Genomic DNA, 20,911 nt, shown 5'->3' with positions numbered 1-20,911 from the left:
ATAAATTATAAAATGATCCCCCAATGAGTCCAGTACTCATCTGACACTATACATGGTTTTTACAACATTGTTGACTATAGTCTCCATACTGTATTTCACGTCCCTGTGACTATTTCGTGGCTACCAATGTGCACTTCTTAATCCCTTCACCCTTCTCACCCATCCCGCCAACCCCCTCCCATCTAGCAACCATGAGAGTGTTCTCTGTATCTATGAGTCTATTTCTGTTTTGTTTGTTCATTTATTTGATTCATTAGATTCCACATATAAGTGAGATTATATGGTATTTGTGTTTCTCGGTCTGACTTATGCACTTACCATAATACCCTCTAGGTCCGTCCATGTTGTTACAAATGGTAAGATTTCATTCTTTTTTATGGTCGAGTAATACTCCTCTGGGTCTCTTTTTGCTTAGGTCCTATTTTCCAGGGAGGTGAAGGGGCCTCTTTTCCCCAGACGCAAACCCTGGGGTTGGCCCAGGGTTGGGGTGGGGGTGCAGAAGCAAACCAGAGAGCCTCTCTGGAGCTGGAGCAGCGCTTGCCTGTGTTGTCTACTCTGGAACTCCTTCCCCTGGTTCTACACCCAGTGGGCCCCACATAAGTAAGGGGCACGTCTCTCCACCCCTGCTCCTGGAAAGCACAAGACAACACGCTGCACAAGGCTTTTCACCTTTCATTTCTGCCACAAAAAGTTCCAATTGCCCCAACCACCAAGGCCCACCTGTGTTTTCCCAAAGCTTTCCTTTATTCTTGATCCAACTCCAGAGGGCCCCTCTTTTGGGGGTTGAGTGGGAGGAGGGGAGCCTGGGGCTCCCTTCTAAAGCTTCATATGGAGCCAACAATAGCAATTTGCTGTCCATAGGCCAGGACCCAAGGGATAAGTTCTGGAGTGGGCTTAGCAGGATACAGTCCTAAATATCTGCAGCGCTGCCGCGTGGAGCAGTCCTTGGTTTGGAGGAAGAAGGCCACGGTTCCCTGAGCCAAATCTCCTTCATAGCCGGCCTCAAGTCATGCATGCCGCTGAAGCAAGCTGAAAGTTAAACATTTGAAATGATACTGCTATTCGGAGATTTTTTTAGATGCAAAAAGGCAACCAAGTGCTTGTTCTGGGTTTTGAGAAGAGATTTGATTGTGCTTTCATATGAGTAGCTTTTCCAATAGAAGCTCAGGAATGCAGCCTTATCTCCTCCTTCTTCTGGGCTGATCCTTCGTCCTGGCTGCTGACCTTTCTCCTGCCTCACACAAGGAGGTTTGCTTGATTGAGAAGAATAACAGATGCAGACAGCCTAATTTGTTGTTGGCAAGAACCACCATCTGCAATGCTGTGGGGGTCAGGAGAATCATAAATAATTCATAGGGTTCTGGTTTTCTGAGATGAGATGGGCCAAATTAGTGAAAATTTCATTTTGTTCTCCCTCCTCTCACCTGAAAACCCCCCCACACTGTAGCTGCTTATCCCCTAAGCCAGCATCTTCCCTTTTAGTCCTTAGAAGGGGAAGGGAGGGAGGAGTGTTCTCTCCAAAGGAACAGGGAACACATTGAGCTGGTATGTGAAGATGCCGTGGTGCAGAAACTGGGGCATCTTGAAAGCTGAAACATAAAACAGCGTTTTTAAAAGGGAAAATAACTCCAATGTGTTTGCAATGTGGGCCGCACAGGAAACGGGATGGAGACTCCAGTGACGTTCAGGGCAGTCAGCTCCAGCTGGAGGGCTTTTTATCATTGCCGTTATCATCTGCACATCAGATCCCTAAGATCTTTTTGCTCCAGCTCTGGAGACAGGGGGTCCTAATGGCTAGAGCGACTTAGAATGTCAATGGGACCTTGTGGACCCCTCTACCTCTCTCAGCATTTAAAAATTGAAATAATCAGCCTGGCCCCTGTCTGCCTTGGAGTTGTGAATGTGTGAATAAGCACTTCCACCATCCGAATTGAAGTGACCTTTGATTTGGGACTTGTTCTCTTTTAACCAGAAATTGGGGAAGAAAGCGACTCTAAAGGCAGTGCCAAGACTTCAGTCATGTTTCATGTGGTTTACACACAGAGCAGTGGTTACACGGGACCAGAGCGCCACTGCCTAGAGCTGGTGTGTAGCGAGAGCCTGGCTCAGTCCCTTTACTGCCATCAGCAGGACCAGTCTTCCTCTCTGCCATCACCGGGCCTCCCTGCTCGCTACCGACTCTCCTGCCCTACTGTGTTCCAGTGCAGGGGGAGTAGGGGCACCACAGATGGCAGATGTGGGACACACCGCATCAAAGGATTACACAGGGAACAAATACCAAGGCGATCCATTTATATGCACCCTCCCTACTCCAGGCTTAGTCTTTCAAACTCCTCACCCTCCCCCTTTTCCCTCTGGCTCTCTCTTTGCCCTTTCCTTGGAGATGGAGTCAAGAGAGGTGTTAGTTCCTCAAAGCAGGCAGTACTCAGCAGTTTTGTTGGAAGAGGTTTTTGACAGGTGAGCAAAGGTTTTTGGGTTATCCATAACCTTTATTTCCCTTCCTGTTTTACTGGAACCAGGCGTGGTGCTAAATTCTGCCCAAACAAAATAAGTCAGTTCTTGCTCTTAAGAAACTTAATCTAAAAAATAAAGAAAATGCACGGATTAAAGTTTCTATTAAAAAGAAAAAGAAAGAAAGAAACTTAATCTAGGTGGGGAGACCAAATAAACACAGTAGTTACTCTGTGGTACGTGTGCTTCCTTTCTTACAATGGATATTATTCAGAGGTAAATTAACTTCTTCTCCAGCAACAGACATTGGCAGTATCATCACCACAGTCGGTATTTGTGAAGTTTTTTATAATGTTGATGATGATACAATAAAAATGCTCCATGACATTACGCAGACACTCTCATTCTTTCCTGGTGTTAATGAATGAGCGCCTTTGCCTGTCAACAATGGAGTCTCACAGGCAGACAGGGCTTAATGGGGCCGAGGAAGCGGGAGGGCTCTGGGCTTGGAGTGCAAGCCCCTCCAGCTGAGGTTCCAGGGAGCATGTGGCCATCTGATGCTGCTGTTTACTCAGCTCTCAAGAAAGGTCCCTGTGTCCAATGGGCCAGATGAGCTCCAGGTTCCTCACCAAATGCGGGGTCTTACAGTCCATCCTCTGCCATTGACAGATAAGAACACTGATGTCAGAAAGTTGAATGAACTCCCCCAAGGTCAGCACTAGCAGAGCCAGAGGTAGAATCCAGATCTTGGACGCCAAGTCCCCTGTGCTTTCCACTTCCCCTCTCATAATTTCAAGGTGGTCAGAGGCAGTGTGAGATGTTAGTAAAACGTTAGGGCTTTACAAAAAAGTAAAGTAACACAGCAAAGGGTAAAAGAAGGAATCCTCTAAGTTTGGTCAGAGTCTGTTCAAAATGTGTCCAGAATATCTGGGCTCCCTCAGGCAGACTCTACTGCAGTCCACTGCCCTCGGGGTATCTTGTCGTTCTCCCGCAACCATTCAGGGGAGCCACCAGCCTGAGGGTGCCGCTGTGACATGGACTGGCCTCCAGTCCACTTGCTACAAACTCAGTCATCTATTATCAGGCCGGGATGGGGAGGCTGGATGGAGGGCCAGGCAGGGCGCATGTGCGTCCCCGTGCCCTTACCACGGCACCACCGGCCCACCGCAGCTCGGGCCACCCGTCGTCCTTTTGACAACCCATTACGTCACACGCTTCCTTCTGTCTCCAGCTCTTCTTCTTAGGATATTTGTTGTTAAGTACAAAGCAATCTGTGAATAAGTTCCATGTCAAAGGAAAAGTTAAAATTATTTCAGTGAATTTTATGGCCGTTTTTGTCATTACAGTTTGGAAACTTGGGGTGGGAATCCAGCAATATTGCTGACTTTTCCCAGGATGTGTGGCATGGCATTTTGTTGTCACCAAAGAACCTGTGTGTGCCAGCCCCTTGCCACTGTCTTTGTTTCTTCAGGGGTTTTTTAAATAGCCATTTTGAAGAGAAAAACACCATATGTAAAAAAATTACATGGAGCCCATAAATACACTTGAGGCCAAGACACAGAGGTGCTGTTAGACATGCATCCTAGTGAGCCACCGAAAGTATTTTGATAATTTATTTGCAGCATATCAATAAAAGATCCAATTAAAGAAAAGAAACATAAGAAAAATACACACACTTTAAGGCTGCTTGGTGAAATGTATCCACTACACAGACACGTATATTTTTTGTTTATACCCCTCCACCTTCCAGAAGGATTTGAGATAGCTTCAGGGCAAATATTGGCAGATGGAACAATTTGAACTCAACATTTTAATGCCAGAAGGACTCCCTGCCTGCACAGACCTATAGCTCCACACAGGTTCCAGAACCAGAGAGAATTCAAGGTGTTTGCCTCCCGGGCATCTGGGAGGAACAATGCCTTATCGCCCTGAAGCTTGCAGCTCAGACAGGGGGCACTAGTAACCGGGCTCTTAATCTCTGTCTAGTGATCAACTCCTCTCGCCAGCCTTACCCACGTGCCAGCATTGTCTCCCAAGGCTGAGTTTATCCTCAAGAAACTGTGATTCTCCTGATCCTGCAGGCTCAGGAAACTTCCATTCTGTTCTTAGAACTCGGTAGTAGAGGCTCCCCTTGAACTCCAATTTCTCCTCCTAAGGTAGAGGGGCAAGAATGTGAACTTTGAAATCAGCAGATCTGAGAATGAATCCAGAGTCTGCCTTTCACTCTCCTGGAGACCTTGACAACTTCCTTAGCTTTAATTTCCTTATCTTGAAATGGAAGGAATGAAAGTACCAATCCCAGAGGTTTTGGTGAGGATGAAATGAGGTAACATCTGCAACACATATAAGTATGTAATGCATGGCTGCCACTGTTATTAAACTTACCTTTCCCTACGGACACTGGACACCAACCGTCTATCTCCTGAATCTCCCAGTCCTGCCTATAAACAAGCCTTCCCGCAGGCCAGACCTGCTCAGCCCCCCAGGGTGCCCTCCCATGCCCCTTACTGGACTTCCCTCCCTGCAGCCCGTCTCTACCACTGATCAGCGTGATGTCCTGATTCTGTACACCAGGGGCCGGCCTTGCATTGTCCTCCTGGAGCCCAGTCTGCTCCAGTTCAGGGGTGTGTGTCCAGGCCCTCCCACCGTCTCCCCTCCCACCTCAGCCCTGTTCTGACGGAGGGGAAGATGCCACTAATGCTTAAGGTTTAGAAGAGTGGGCATTTTCTTCAAGATCCCTGTATGTCTCTTTTGCTGGGAAAACAAACCTTTTCGGTTTCATGACTTTTACCCCTTATTTTTTCATTCATTCCAAAAATAGTAGCTATAAAGAGGAACAAAATAGACAGGTGCCTGCCCTCAGTTTGCTTACAGTTTAGTAAGGGAATAGTATACAGGACAATATTTGTGAAAATGTATAAAATGCCCTGTTTTAACTTTGTAATTTACGTGGTTCTTGCACTTGGTACTTAACCCATCTGTGCCTCATTTTCTTTATCTGAAAAATGGGAAAATGACAGCCTCTACCTGTGGTTTGACAAGCAGCCTTAGCTCTCCCCTCTCAGCAGCACACAATGCAGTGCACAACTGTATGAAAAGCCCTGAGTTAGATCATTCACTTTATTTTTTTTTTCAGTTATAGTTGACATTTGATATTTTTTTTATTAGTTTCAGGTGCACAGTGTAGTGTTAGACATTTATGTAATTGATGAAGTGATCCCCCAATTAGTCTAATACCCACCCGGCACTATACATAGTTATTACCATATTATTGACTATATTCCCTGTGCTGTACTTTACGTCCCATGACTATTTTGTAACTACCAGTTTATATTTAGTTCCTCACCTTTAACCCCTCTCCCATCTGGTAACCATCAGTTTGTTCTCTGTATCTATGAGTTTGATTCTGTTTCATTTTTTGTTTGTTTGTTTGTTTTCTTTAGATTCCACATATAACTGAGATTATATGGTATTAGTCTCTGTCTGGCATGTTTCACTTAGCATAATACTCTAGGTCCATCCACGTTGTCGCAAATGGTAAGATTTTTATATGGCTGAGTAATATCCCATTGTACACATGTACCACGTCTCCTTTATCTAATTTTCTATTGATGAGCATTTTGGTTGCTTCTATATCTTGGCTATTGTAAATCGTGCTGCTGTGAACATAGGGGTGCATATATCTTTTGGAATTAGTGTTTTGGATTTCTTTGGATAAATATCCAGGAGTGGAATTGCTGAGTAATAAGGTATTTCAATTTTTAACTTTTTGAGGAATCTCCAAACTATTTTCTGTAGTGGCTGCTCCAACAGTGCATGAGGGTTCCCTTTTCTCTGCATCCTCGCCAGCACTTGTTGTTTGTTGATGTATTGATGATAGCCATTCTGATAGGAGCGAAGTGGTATCTCATTGTGGTTTCCATTTGCATTTCTCTGATGATTCGTTACACTGAGCTTCTTTTCATATGTCTGTCTGCCATCTGTATGTCCTCTTTGGAGAGCTGTCTATTCAGGTTCTCTGCTCATTTTTTAATTGGATTGTTTGTTTTTTTGGTGGTGAGTTGCACGAGTTCTTTATAAATTTTCGATATTTAGCCCTTATCAGATGTTATCATTGACAAATATCTTCTCCCATTTAGTAGGATATTTTTTTTGTTTTGTTGATGGTTTCCTGTGCTGTGTAAAAACTTTTTAGTTTGATGTAGTCCCATTTGTTTGTTTTGTTTGTTTGTTTGTTTGTTTGTTTGTTTCCTTTGCCTAAGGAGATATATCAGAAAAAAGATTACTAAGGGCAATGTCAAAGAGTTTACTTCCTATATTTCCTTCTAGGAGTTTTATGGTTTGGAGTCTTACATTTAAGTCTTTAATTCATTTTGAGTTTATTCTTGTATATGGAGTAAAAAGGTGGTCCATTTTCACTTTTTTGCATATTATCTGTCCATTTTTCCCAGCACCATTTATTGATTAGATTGTCTTTACTCCATTGTACATTGTTGCCTCCTTTGTCATAGATTAAATGACCCTATAGGTGTGGGTCTATTTCTAGCTCTCTATTCTGTTCCATTGATCTACATGTTTGTTTTTCTGCCAATACCATCCTTTTTTGATTACTGTGGCTTTGTAGTATGCGTGTAGTTTGATATGAGGTAGCATGATACCACCAGTTTTGTTCTTCTTTCTCAGGATTATCATGGCTATTTGGGGTCTTTTATGATTCCATATAAATTTTAGTATTATTTGTTCTAGTTTTGAAAAATGCCATTGGTATTTTGATAGGGATTGCATTGAATCTATAGATTGCTTTGGGCAGTGTGGACATTTTAACTATGTTAATTCTTTCTATCCACAAGCACAGTATATGCTTCCATTTGTTTGTATCTTCTTCAATTTCTTTCTCCAATGTATTATAATTTTCCAAGTACAGGTCTTTTACGTCCTTGGTTAAATTTATTCCTAGGGTTTTTGTTTGTTTGTTTTTGTTTTGTTTTGTTTTTATTAATGCAATTGTAAATGGGATTCTTTTCTTAGTTCCTCTTTCTGATAGTTCATTGTTGATGTATAAAAATGCAGCCAATTTCTGAATATTAATTTTGTATTTTGCTACTTTACTGAATTCATATATTCTAATAGTTTTTTTTGTGGAGTCATTGGGGTTCTCTATATATAGTATCATGTCATCACCAAATAATGATAGTTTTGCTTCTTCCTTTCCACTTTGGATGCCTTTTATTTCTTTTTCTTCTCTGATTGTTGTGGCAAGCACTTCCAGTACTACGTTGAATAAAAGTGGTGAAAGTAGACATCGGTGTCTTGTTCCTGATCTTAAGGAAAATGCTTTTAGCTTTACCCCATGATTATGATGTTAGCTGTAGGTGTGTCACATATGACTTTATTATGTTGAGATATGTTCCTCTATTCCCACTTTACTAAGAATTTTTATCATAAATGACGCTGGATTTTGTCAAATGCCTTTTCTGCATCTATTGATATGATCATATGACTTTTATCTTCCATTTTGTTTATGTGGTGTATCATCTAAATTGATTTGTGGATATTGAACCAACCTTGAATCCCAGGAATAAATCTCACTTGATCATGGTGTATGATCTTTTTATTATATTGCTGAATTTGGTTTGTTAATATTTTGTTGAAGATTTTTGCATCTGTATTTATCAGGGATACTGGCCTGTAGTTTTCTTTTTTTATGTCTGTCTGGTTTTGGAATCAGTGTAATGGTAGCCTTGTGGAATGAGCTTGGGAGCCTTCTCTCCTCTTGAAATTTTTGGAATAGTTTGAAAAGAAAAGCTGTTAATACTTCTTTGAATGTTTGGTAAAATTTACCTATGAAGCCATTCTGTCCAGTTTTGTTTGTTGGGAGTTTTTCGATTACTGATTTGATTTCCTTAGTAGTAATCAGTCGGTTCATATTTTTTGTTTCTTCTTGATTCAGACTTAGAAGATTATATATGCTTCTAGGAATTTATTTCTTTCTTCCCTATTGTTCAATTTGTTGGCATATAATTGCTCATAGTATTTTCTTACAATTTTTTTGTATTTCTGTGGTGTCCATTGTCACTTCTCCTCTTTCATTTCTGATTTTATTTGGGTCCTCTCTCTTTTTTTCTTGATGAGTCTGGGTAAAGGTTTGTCAATTTTATCTTTTCAAAGAACCAGCTCTTAGTTTCATTGATCTTTTTATTTTTTTATTTTTAGACTATTTTGTTTATTTCCACTTCGGTCTTTATTATTTCCATCCTTTATTCACTTTAGGCTTTGCTTGCTATTTTTCTTCTAGTTCCTTTAAGTGTAAAGTTAGATTGTTTATTTAAGATTTTTCTTGTTTCTTTAGGTAGGCCTATATTGCTGTGAATTTCCCTCTTAGGACTGCTTTCACTGTGTCTCATAAATTTGAGTTGTTGTGTTTTCCTTTTCATTTGTCTCAAGTGATCTTTTGATTGCTTCCTTGATCTCATTATTAACCCATACATTGTTTAATAGAATATTACTTAATGTCCATGTGTTTATGTGTTTTTTTAGGGGTTTGTTTTGTTTTCTTATTTGTTTGGAGATTTTTTGTAATTGATTTCTAGTTTTATACCAGTCAGAGAAGACGCTATGATTTCAATTTTCTTGAATTTATTGAGACTTGTTTTCTGGCATAACATATGGTCTATCTTGGAAAATGTCCCATGTGCTCTTGAAAAGAAAGTATATTCTGCTACTTTGGGGTGGAATGCTCCAAAAATATCAATTAAATCTATTTGGTCTAGTGTGTCATTTGAGTCTGTTTTTTCCTTGTTGACTTACTGTCTGGAAGATCTGTCCATTGGTGTCAATGAGGTGTTAAAGTCCTCTATTGTGACTCTTACTGTAGAGCTCTCTTTACTGTCAATCTCTCTTTTTATGTTGGTCAATATTTGCTTCATACATTTAGTTGCTCTTATGTTGGATGAATATATGTTTTTCTAGGGTTATATACTCTTTTTGGATTGATCCCTTTATCATTATGTAATGTCCCTCTTGTCTCTTACTATAGTCTTTGTTTTAAAGTCTATTTTGTCTGATATAAGTATTGCTACTGTAGCTTTTTTTTCATTTCCATTTGGATGAAATATTTTTTTCCATTCCTTTACGTTCAGTCTATGTTTGTCTTTTGATCTGAGGTGGGTCTCTTGTAGACAGCTTATGGATGGATCTTGTTTTCTTATCCATTCAGCTATCCTATGTCTTTTGATTGGAACATTTAATCCATTTAAATGTAAAGTGATTATTGATATATAAATAGTTATTGCCATTTTGCTATTCATATTTATGTTCTTTATATTTTGTTTTCCCCCTTCTTCTTCTTAAAGAAGTCCCTTTAACATTTCTTATATTACTGGCTTGATGGTAATGAATTCCTTTAGCTTTTTCTTGTCTGGGAAGCTCTTTATCTCTCCTTCCATTTTAATCACCAGCCTTACTGGGTAGAGTAGTCTTGGTTGTAGGTTCTTGCTTTTCATCAATTTGAATATTTTTTTTTAATTTTTTTTTTAATTTATTGGGGTGACAATTGTTAGTAAAATTACATAGATTTCAGGTGTACAATTCTGTATCACATCATCTATAAATTACATTGTGTGTTCACCACCCAGAGTCAGTTCTCCTTCCATCACCATATATTTGATCCCCTGTACCCTCATCTCCCACCCCCCAACCCCCTTACCCTCTGGTAACCACTAAATTACGTTCCCCAGATTAATTTTCAAAACCCCGTGGCCATCTTGTGGTTACTGATTGTTTCCTAATCCCCTCACCTACCCCCTTACCCCCACCCCCCAGCCCATCTAGCAACCCTCAGTTTTTCCTCTTTGTCTCCAAAATTGTTTCTGATTAGTTCATTCACTTATTCTTTTCTTTAGATTCCGCATATAAGTGAGATCATATGGTACTTATCTTTCTCTGTCTGACTTATTTCACTTAACATAATGTTCTCTAGGTCCATCCATGTTGTTGCAAATGGTAAGATTTCTTTCTTCTTTATGGCTGCATAATACTCCATTGTATAAATGTACCACATTTTCTTAATCCAGTCATCTACCGATGGGCATTTCGGTTGTTTCCATGTCTTAGCTATTGTGTATAGTGCTGCAATAAACATAGGAGTGCATAAAGATTTTTGAATTGGAGTTTTGGATTTCTCCGGATAGATACCTAGGAGTGGAATTACTGGATCATAGGGTAGTTCCATTTTCAGATTTTTGAGATACCTCCATACTGTTTTCCATAGTGGCTGCACCAATCTGCAATCCCACCAACAGTGCACAAGCGTTCCCTTTTCTCCACATCCGCACCAGCACTTGTTGTTTGTTGATTTATTGATGATAGCCATTTTGACTGGGGTGAGGTGGTATCTCATTGTGGTTTTTATTTGCATTTCTCTGATGGTTAGTGAGGTTGAGCATTTCTTCATATGTCTGTTTGCCATCTGTATGTCCTTTTTAGAAAAATGTCTCTTCAAGTCCTCTGCCCATTTTTTAATTGGGTCGTTTGTTTTTTTGGAGTTGAGTTGAGTGAGTTTTTTATAGATTTGTGATATTAACCCCTTATCAGATATATCATTGGCAAATATCTTTTCCCATTCAGTAGGATCCCTTTTTGTTTTATTGATGGTTTCCTTTGCTGTGAAAAAACTTTTCAGTTTGATATAATCCCACATGTTTATTTTTTCTCTTACTTCCCTCGCGCGAGGGGATATATCAGTAAAAATCTTACTCCGGGTAATGTCTGTGAAGTTTCTTGCTATATTTCCTTCTAGGTATTTTATGGTTTCAGATCTTACATTTAAGTCTTTAAGCCATTTTGAATTTATTTTTGTATATGGTGTAAGGAGGTGGTCCAGCTTCATTTTCTTGCATGTGTCTGTCCAGGTTCCCCAGCACCATTTATTGAATAGACTGTCATTACTCCATCGTACATTCTTGCTTCCATTGTCGTAGATTAAATGGCCATATAGGCATGGATTTATTTCTGGACTCTCTATTCTGTTCCATTGATCTATGTGTCTGTTTTTATGCCAGTACCGTGCTGTTTTGATTACTGTAGCCTTGTAGTATAATTTGAAGTCAGGTATTGTTATACCTCCCACTTTGTTCTTATTTCTCAAGATTGCTGAGGCTATACGGGGTCTTTTATGGTCCCATATAAATTTTAGGATTATATGTTCTATTTCTGTGAAAAACGTCGTTGGTAGTTTGATAGGAATTGCGTTGAATATGTATATTGCCTTAGGCAGTATGGACATTTAAACTATATTAATTCTTCCTATCCATGAACATGATATGTGTTTCCATATATTTATATCTTCTTTCATTCCTTTCTTCAGTGTCTTATAATTTTCTGAATACAGATCTTTTACTTCTTTGGTTAAATTTATTCCCAGGTATTTTATAGTCTTTGGAGCAATTGTAAATGGGATTGTTTTTTTTAATTTCTCCTTCTGATGTTTTATTATTGGTATATACAAATGTCACTGATTTCTGAATATTAATTTTGTATCCTGCTACTTTACTAAATTCATCTATCAGCTCTAATGCTTCTTGGTGGAGTCTTTAGGGTTCTCTATATATAGTATTATATCATCTGCATATAATGATAATTTTACTTCCTCCTTACCAATTTGGATGCCTTTTATTTCTTTTTCTTGTCTGATTGCTGTGGCTAGAACTTCCAGCACTATGTTGAATAGAAGCGGAGATAGTGGGCAACCTTGCCTTTTTCCTGATCTTAGGGGGAATGGTTTTAGCTTTTCCCTATTGAGTATGATGTTAGCTGTGGGTTTGTCATATATGGCCTTTATTATGTTGAGATATGATCCCTCTATTCCCACTTTCTTAAGGGTTTTTATCATAAATGGCTGTTGGATTTTATCAAATGCTTTTTCTGCATCTATTGATATGATCATGTGATTTTTATTTTTCATTTTGTTAATGTGGTGTATCACATTAATTGATTTGCGGATGTTGAACCACCCTTGCATACCAGGGATGAATCCCACTTGATCATGGTATATGATCTTTTTAATGTATTGCTGAATTCTGTTCGCTAATATTTTGTTGAGGATTTTGGCATCTATGTTCATTAGAGATATCGGCCGATAGTTTTCTTTTTTTGTGGTGTCTTTGTCTGATTTTGGGATCAGGGTGATAGTGGCTTAGTAAAAAGTGTTTGGGAGTCTTCCCTCCTTCTGGATTTTTTGGAAGAGCTTGAGGAGAATAGTGATAATTCTTTTTTGAACGTTTTGTAAAATTCACCTGTAAAGCCATCTGGTCCAGGGCTTTTGTTTATTGGGAGATTGTTGATTACTGATTCAATTTCCCTGGTGGTAATCAGTCTATTCAGGTTTTCTGTTTCTTCTTGAGTTAGCCTTGCAAGGTTGTACGCCTCTAGAAAATTGTCCATTTCTTCCAGATTGTCAAATTTGTTGGCATATAGTTGCTCATAGTAATTTCTTAAAACTTTTTGTATTTCTGCAGTGTCCGTTGTCACTTCTCCTCTTTCATTTCAGATTTTATTAATTTGGGTCCTCTCTCTCTTTTTTTTAATAAGTCTGGCTAAAGGTTTGTCAATTTTGTTTATCTTCTCTAAGAACCAACTCTTGGATTCATTGATCTTTTGTATTGTTTTTCTGGTTTCTACTTCATTTATTTCTGCTTTGATCTTTATTATCTCCTTCCTTGTGCTCCTTTTGGGCTTATTTTGCTGTTCTTTTTCCAGATCCCTTCAGTGTGAAGATAAACTGTTGATTAGTGATGTTTCTTGTTTCTTTAGTTAGGCCTGCAAAACTATGAATTTTCCTCTTAGGACTGCTTTCGCGGCATCCCATAGATTTTGGGTTGTCGTGTTTTCATTTTTGTTTGTCTCGAGATATCTTTTGATTTCTTCCTTGATCTCCTGCTTGACCCATTCATTATTTAGTAATAAGTTATTCAGCCTCCATGAATTGGTGTGTCTTCCATTTTTTTTCCTGTAGTTCATTTCTAATTTCATAGCATTGTGATCAGAGAAGACAATTGGTATGATTTCAATTTTCTTAAATTTATCAAGACTTGTTTTGTGGCCTAACATATGGTGTATCTTGGAAAATGTTCCATGTGCGCTTGAGAAAAACGTGTATTTTGCAGCATTGGGGTGAAATGTTCTGAAAATATCGATTAAATCCAAGTGGTCCAATGTATCATTTAAGGCTGTTTTTCCATATTGATTTTCTGTGTGGAAGACCTGTCCCTTGTTGTCAGAGGTGTGTTGAAGTCCCCTACTATGATAGTGTTACTGTTGATCTCTGTCTTTATGTCAGTCAGTACCTGTTTTATATATTTAGGTGCTCCTATGTTGGGTGCATAGATGTTTACTAGGGTTATGTCCTCTTGTCGGATCGATCCCTTTATTATTGTATAGTGCCCATCTTTATCTTTTAATATGTTCTTCATTTTAAAGTCTATTTTGTCAGATATAAGTATTGCAACTACAGCTTTTTTCTCGTTTCCATTTGCATGAAATATCTTACTCCAACCCTTCACTTTCAGCCTGTGTGTGTCTTTTGTTCTGAAGTGAGTCTCTTGTATACAGCATATACAAGGGTCTTGCTTTCTTATCCAGTCAGCCACCCTATGTCTCTAGATTGGAGCATTTAATCCGTTTACATTTAAAGTGATTATTGATAGGTACATAGTTATTGCCATTTTTAAATTTGTAGTTAGGTTGTTTTTATCTTTCTTCTATTTACAGAAGTCCTTTTAGTATTTCTTGCAATGCTGGCTTGATGGTAATAAATTCCTTTAGCTTATTTTTTTCTGGAAAGCTCTTTATCTCTCCATCAACTTTAAATGATAGCCTTGCTGGATAAAGCAATCTAGGTTGTAGGCCTTTGTTTTCCATCACTTTCAGTATCTCCTGCCACTCCCTCCTGGCCTTCAATGTTTCTGTAGAAAAGTCATTTGATAGTCTTATGGGAGTTCCCTTGTATGTAACCCTCTGTCTTTCTCTTGCTGCTTTTAGGATTCTCTCTTTGTCTTTAAGCTTTGCCATTTTAACTATAATGTGTCTTGGTGTGGACCTGTTTGGGTTTATCCTGGTTGGAACTCTCTGCACTTCCTGGGTTTGTATGTTGGTTTCCTTCATCAGGTTGGGGAAGTTTTCAGACATTATCAATCCCTTGCTTCCTCTCTTCACCTTCTGGTATTCCTATGATGCGCATGTTGTTGCGCTTGATGTTATCCCAGAGGTCTCTTAAGCCATCCTCATTGTTTTTTATTCTTTTTTCTTTCTGTTGTTCCGTTTGGGTGATCTCTGCTACCTTGTGTTCTAAGTCGCTGATTCGATCCTCTGCTTCATCTAACCTGCTGGTAATTCCTTCAAGTGAGTTCTTAATTTCAGTAATTGTGTTCTTTAGTTCTAACTGGTTGTTCGTTATGATTTCTACATCCTTCTTTATGTCTTCTCTAAGCTCCTTAAACATTCTTATCACCAGTGTTCTGAACTCTGTCTCTGAAAGGTTGGTTATGTCTGCTTCATTTGGTTCCAGTTTTGGAGGTTTCTTCTGTTCTTTTATTTGGGACGTGTATCTTTGTTTCCCCATTCTGGCTGACTCTCTGTGTTTGTTTTGATGTATTAGGTAGATCCCCTAGAGTTCTTAGTTCTTGCTAGGTTATCTTATGTAGTATGTGTCCTTTATATTTGACTTGCACTACTTCGTTCTTCTCTGCGTGTGCTCCAAAGGTGACTCTTGTGTTGTGTATATTGTCCTGTTGAAGAAGATCTTTGATTGCTTTTTGCTTGTGAGTAGGTGGGGTTAACTCCTAGGCTGACTTGTTGTGAGACTTGGCTCTGCGCACCACAGGGCGTTCTGCTGCGTGAGGGTTGACCACTTAAGTGTGGTTTGGCCTCTATGGGCTCTAGTGCCTGCAGAGAATTCCCTCTGGGTGTGTGACTTGTAGGTCAAACCCAGTAGTACTCTGGTTTGGTCTGGAGTTGGCCTCTGGATATGTTGAATCTTGTGCCTCTTAAGCTGGGCCCTGGTAGGGCAGTTTCAGAACAAAGCAAATCACCAAGCACAACAACAACAACAACAATAAAGAAAAAAATCAAATACATTCACAAAAAACAGTGGTTAGATGCCACGAAGTAGGTGGCAATGCCTTAACCGTATGCGAGTTGTTAGGCCCAAGGACCTCTTTCATCCTTGTCAAGGATGAAACCTTCTCTCCTTTCATACAAAACCACCAATTTGAATATTTTGTGCCACGCCCTTCTGGCCTACAAAGTTCATTTTGAGAAATCAGCTGACAGTCTTGTAGGAGCTCTCTTGTAGGTAACTAACTTACTTTCTCTTGGTGCTGCTAGAATTCTTTCTTCGTCTTTAAACTTTGGCATTTTAATTATGATGTGTCTTGGTGTGGGCCTCTTTGGATTCATCTTGTTTGTGTCTCTCTGCACTTCCTGGACTTGTATGTATATTTCCATCACCAAGTTAGGGACATTTTCAGTCATTATTTCTTTAAATTAGTTCTTGATCTCTTGGTCCCTCTCTTCTCCTTCTGACACTCCTATGATGCAAATGTTGTTATGCTTGATGTTGTCCCAGAGGTCTTTTAAACTATCTTCATTTTTTTTCTTTTTGTTGTTCTAATTGGGTATTTTCTGCTACCCTATCTTCCAAATTGCTGATTTGATATTCTTCTTCATCGAATCTGCTCTTGATTCTTTATAGTGTATTCTTTATTTTAGTTATTGTTTTCTTTACATCTGACTGGTTCCTTTTTATGGTTTGTGTGTTCTTCTATATGCTTACTATCTCTTTGTTGAAGTTCTTACTAAGTTCCTTAAGCATTCTTATAACCATTGTTTTCAACTGTTTCTGGTAGGTTGGTTGCCTCCATTTCATTTAGTTCTTTTTTTTTTTTTTTTTTGGAGGTTTCTCCTGTTCTTTTATTTGGCTCATGTTTCTTTGTCTCCTCATTTTGTCTGTTTCTCTGTGTTTATTTCTATGTATTAGGTAGAGTCTTCATCAGGTGGTCTTTTGTAGTATGTGTCCTGTGTGGTCCAGTGGCACAGTCTCCCTCATCACCTGTGCCGTGTACTCCTGGAGTATCCCTTGTGTGGATTGTTTGTGCCCTTCTGTTTGTAGATAAGCCTTGATTGCTTTTGGCAGTTCAATGGGTGAGATTGACTCTCAGGGTGACTGGCTCTGAGGCCTGGCCACACCCACAGCATGGGAACTGCTATTCGAGTACTGACCCCTCAGAGGGGATTTACCCTTGCAGGTTCTGTGCCTGTTGAGACTACCTATTAGGTTTGACATTTATTTGGCTAATAGGATGGTGCTTTGTTGTGCTCTGAAGCCAGCCTCTGTATGTGTAGTTTCTGGTGCCTCTTGGGAGGGAATCCTATGCAGGCCAAGTTCAGCCATTGACTATGACTGGCCCAGGGCAACCTGGTAGGAGCTTCAAACTATATGTGGTTGGTCACTGGCTGTGCTTGATCTGGAGGCATGTGGGGGTGGCCATGCTGAGAACCAAAGGCAGCTGCCAGCGATTTCAGGCCTGGGGCAGATTTACAAAAGGCCCATGGCACCCCTAGGCCTGTTGTAACCTTCCAGCTGCCCATAAGGCTCAGCCACTGAAAGAGTCTCCTTAGTGTGCAGGGCCGGGCTGGTTGCCCCTGTGCTGAAAGTGCCTCTGGGGACGTACATGAGTTGGGCAAGGTTGGGTCTCAGGGAATCACTGGGGTGGGGCAGGAGGTGTTCACAAGGTTAAAGTAGAGTCTGTCCTTGCACCAGTGCTGGGCCTGTGGCCCTTCCACATAAAGCCCAGAGAACACCAAGGCCAGCTAGCCCTTGCCTCAGGCCTGCAGATCCCTGAGAGTTGTCTAAGAAAAGCTGCAGTGCGAGTTAGGGCTGATTGCCCACACTGAAAGTGTCTCAGTCAGCTGCACAAGTCACTGTGGGTTGTTTGCTGCTGGAAGAGCCTCCTGCAATATGTGGGGTGGGGCTGGTTGCCCAGGCACTGAGAGTGCCTCCAGTGATATTGTATAAGATGAGTGGGGTGGGGTCCTATGGAGTCCCTGGGGTGGGGCATGCAGTGTTCACCAGGCCACTACAGTTTCAGATTTTGCCTTGTGGGGAAGATATCAACACAGGAAAGATGGCATTAGCACCCATCTGCAGTCTACACATTAGGTGGGCTCTACACAGGGATAATGGCTGCTGTCCCTCTAGCCCTCAGCCTGAAACCATACAACTCAGTCTTACCCTGTATGTGTCTGGTGTGTCTTGAGTTGCTGCCCCTCCACCAGAGCCTAGGGTGAGTGCCTGTGGAGAGGTGAGTCAGTGTGTGGGCCCTTTAATGTCTGGATTTTCAGATGCCTTCTGTCCCACCCAGATGGGCAGACTCCTCTCTGGTTTTTACAACCAGATGTTGTGGGGACTCCTCTTCCCAGCACTGGACCCTTGGACTGGGGTATCTAGTGTGTGGTTGGGACCCCTCACTCCTCAGGGGGAACTTTTGCTGCTGAGGTATCCCTCCTGATGTGCAACCACTACCTGTGGGTATGGGGTCAGACTTTTTCATGTCTCTGACCCTCCTACAAGTCTCCACGTGGCCACTTCATTATATCCTTAAATATGGGGGTTCTGTTCAGCTAGTCTTCAGATGGTTCTCAAGGTTGATTGTTCTACAATTTAGTTGTAATTTTAATGTGGTCATGGGAGGCAGCAGGCACAGCGTTTACCTAATATACTATCTTAGAATCCAATAATTTACTTTAAATAGTTAACACAGGCTTGTGTATTGTAAATGTACAATAATAAGTTGTTATTAACTGTAATGGTAAAACAAGACTGAAATACATTGGGTATACAGGGATTGCTATCATTCATAGCCTGATATATTTCTGCAGCAGCTTTGTCTCTTTAAAACCATATTTGCCGTCATCCTTAGACAGAAGAAGACAGCTTTCTTATTAACTATCACCAGTTCCTTTTTAGGAGCCTCTGAGTAAGGGAAGATGTCTCTTTCAGGTCTGACCCCTGCTTCAGCACTCTTTCTAAGAGGATAATAATTGACCATGGTAAAATTTTCCTACTGAAGTTAACTACTGTCTGTGGGATGTGTCAAGAGATTATCTGAGAGCATTTGGATTAAATGATAGATTATTTGCAGGCTATTTATAAATGCAGCAATAGTGAAGAAAAGTTGAAGGAAGCATGAAGGATGAGAGGGAGGGAGGTAAGGGGGGTGATGATGCCAGAATGTTAACAGTGAAGACATAGGAGGAGAGTCAGAGAAGGAAAACATAAGGGGCAGTGAGCAGCGGCACTGAAAACATGAGCAGAGAGGGCAGAGGAGCCATCAAGAGGATGAGGGGCAAGGAGGGTACAGAGAAAGAGAAGTCATTAGCCAACCAACAGAAAAGGCTGAATTTTGAACAAACAAAATGCATCAGGCAGATTGGGATGAAAATGGAATAAAAGAAATGGGAAAAGAAACAGGATGTATATAAGTCAGTGCAGAAATGGAAAACATATGTTTAGATTATGTCTATTTTATATAAACAAAGGAGCAAAAGTTTTGCCTGATAGAAATTATCTAGTTCCTCTGAAGTCAGTTCTATAAGCATTCCATGGCATTTTTATCCTTTTTTCCCCCGTTATATTTGAAATGGACACACAGGGAAACTTATAGATTGTCTTTGTCATAAGTTGAACTCCTAAGTTGTAGCATTTGAAATACGGAAATAATAATATGATATAATATAATGCTATAAAAGAAATTATAGTGTGGATAAAGACAAAACTGAAGTTATACTGTTAATAAGACAATTGACATCACCTCTTCTAAGTGTGCTTTATGAATAGTAGCATATCTGTCTCATAACATCTCTTTAAGATAAATAGATGGGTGTAGCATGATTTTTATTTCAACAAAAGAGATTGGAGGACTAGGCAAATAATCTATAAATCATTCACAGAACAGAAACCCCATCCAAGTTTCCTGTTCCATTCTGTAAGTTATTTCCCACTGTTGATCATTGAAACAAATGGCAATTCATATAAGCCCTGGGAATTGGATGCTTACGTGAAAATCTAGATTCCCTAATGTGTTAACGTCATAAACCAGAACAACTAACTTAGCCTCTCTGAGGATTTATTTTCTCCTGTAAAATGGGGATACAGCTACCTTTTCCCCATGATTATTGTTACTGTCAGAGGTAAAATACATAAAGCATTTGGAACAAGTACATGATCACAAGCTTTAGCTATTATTTTCATGCAACAGAAAACAGTAATATATGTCTTTATAATCAAGAAAAAGTATCATTGCATTAACAATAAAGCAGGTGGCAAGATTAAGTCAAGGAAGAAAAGGAAAAGAATCGCATGAAAAAGCATGTTAGAGTTGACTTATTGTATAGTTCCTTTATTACCTCTGGGTCAGTATACTTAAATGAAAATAAGTACAGAAATGGAATAAATTCAGCCACAAACTTCATGAAATGCCGTTAAAATGGAGGTTTGGCATCCCACGGGAGATGTCTTTATCTGTACCTTAAGATGAAGGTAATGAGATAAGTGGAAACCAACTATATTCATGCAACGCATAATAACATTTAGGTCCACAGTGGACCACGTATACAACAGTGATCCTGTAAGATTATCATGAAGTTGAAAAATTCCTGTCACCTAAGTGGCGGTGTGGCCATCCTAACATCTTAGCGCAACACATGACTCACATGTTTGTGGTGATGCTGGTGTAAAGAAACCTACTGCGCTGCCAGTCGTACAAAAGTATAGCACGTACAGTTATGTACAGTACATGATACTTGATAATGATAATCAACGACTATGTTACTGGTTTTTGTATTTACTATTTATCGTTATTTTAGAGTGTACTCTTTTTACTTATTAAATGGCTGTAAGACTATGCTATGTTACGTATGCTGGCAGCAGCCTCATACGTGTCATATTTACCTAGTGTCTTGATTGCATCATTTTCTACTGCGCTTGATTTAATCTTGTGTTTTGTACAGTAACATGCTGTACAGGCTGGTAGCCAGCAGGGTACACCATACAGCCTCGGTGTGTAGTGAGTGGGCTACACCATCTAGGTGTGTGTAAATGCACTCTATGATGTTCGCATGACAAAGTCACCTAATGACAAATTTCTCAGAACATATCCCAGTTGTTAAGTGGCACATGACTATATAAAAACAAGTGTTAACACAGGTTGAAGCCTGATGTTTTGATTTTGGAAAACCTGAGAATCAGCAGCAGCAATTTCTTTTTGGGCTTGATCACCTGAACTTAAATCCATTCTAGAGCTCCAAGAGATACAGACCTTCTAAATTAGTATGGTGGACAAGGGTGGCTCATGAGGTCAAATCATAAAGGAACCTCACTTTGTTTCTCAGTGTTCCTTTAAGTTAT

The 20,911-nt window shown here is 39.9% G+C and overlaps 1 protein-coding gene and 1 non-coding gene across 2 annotated transcripts in view; one reads left to right on the top strand and one right to left on the bottom strand.

The window, feature by feature from the left end:
- Window positions 1-20,911, top strand: part of SCFD2 (sec1 family domain containing 2) — a 374,115-nt gene that overhangs the window by 246,647 nt on the left and 106,557 nt on the right. The window lies entirely within an intron of this gene.
- Window positions 15,587-15,708, bottom strand: LOC117022669 (U6atac minor spliceosomal RNA). Its single transcript, XR_004423081.1, has one exon. It is a non-coding gene; the product is annotated as a U6atac minor spliceosomal RNA (small nuclear RNA).

The sequence above is a fragment of the Rhinolophus ferrumequinum genome, chromosome 5 (assembly GCF_004115265.2).
Source record: "Rhinolophus ferrumequinum isolate MPI-CBG mRhiFer1 chromosome 5, mRhiFer1_v1.p, whole genome shotgun sequence".
In the NCBI taxonomy this organism is placed as follows: domain Eukaryota; kingdom Metazoa; phylum Chordata; class Mammalia; order Chiroptera; family Rhinolophidae; genus Rhinolophus; species Rhinolophus ferrumequinum.
The sequence above is the reverse complement of the archived record's forward strand: the minus strand, read 5'-3'. Positions and strand labels throughout refer to the sequence as shown.